The sequence below is a fragment of the Calidris pugnax genome, unplaced genomic scaffold, assembly GCF_001431845.1.
Source record: "Calidris pugnax isolate Ruff unplaced genomic scaffold, ASM143184v1 scaffold120, whole genome shotgun sequence".
Classification (NCBI taxonomy): Eukaryota; Metazoa; Chordata; class Aves; order Charadriiformes; family Scolopacidae; genus Calidris; species Calidris pugnax.
The window spans coordinates 327,391-327,644 of record NW_015090867.1 but is presented as its reverse complement, the minus strand read 5'-3'; the positions used below and the strand labels follow the sequence as shown (position 1 = coordinate 327,644).

Here is a 254-nt window from a genome sequence, read left to right as displayed (position 1 = left end):
CGGTGGTTACTTGAAATGAAGTTTTTTTTGTTTGTTTTTTTTTGTTTTTCCGGGGCGGATCGAGGACCGGTAGATTTTTTTCCCCCATGTCTCAAGGCAATAGGATTAATGTGTATTAAACTGTAGATACTTCTAGGACAGTAAATTTATGCTGATAATTTTATTTTGTATAATTTTTTCCCTTTTTTTTTTTCTTTATTCCCATCTTTGTGTTTTGTTGGTTTTTCTCTCCCTCCCCCCCCCCTTTTTCCTTT

General features: G+C 34.6%; 1 protein-coding gene across 1 annotated transcript in view; it reads left to right on the top strand.

The window, feature by feature from the left end:
- Window positions 1–254, top strand: part of BOLA3 (bolA family member 3) — an 8,392-nt gene that overhangs the window by 970 nt on the left and 7,168 nt on the right. The gene's annotated exons all lie outside the window — the stretch shown is intronic.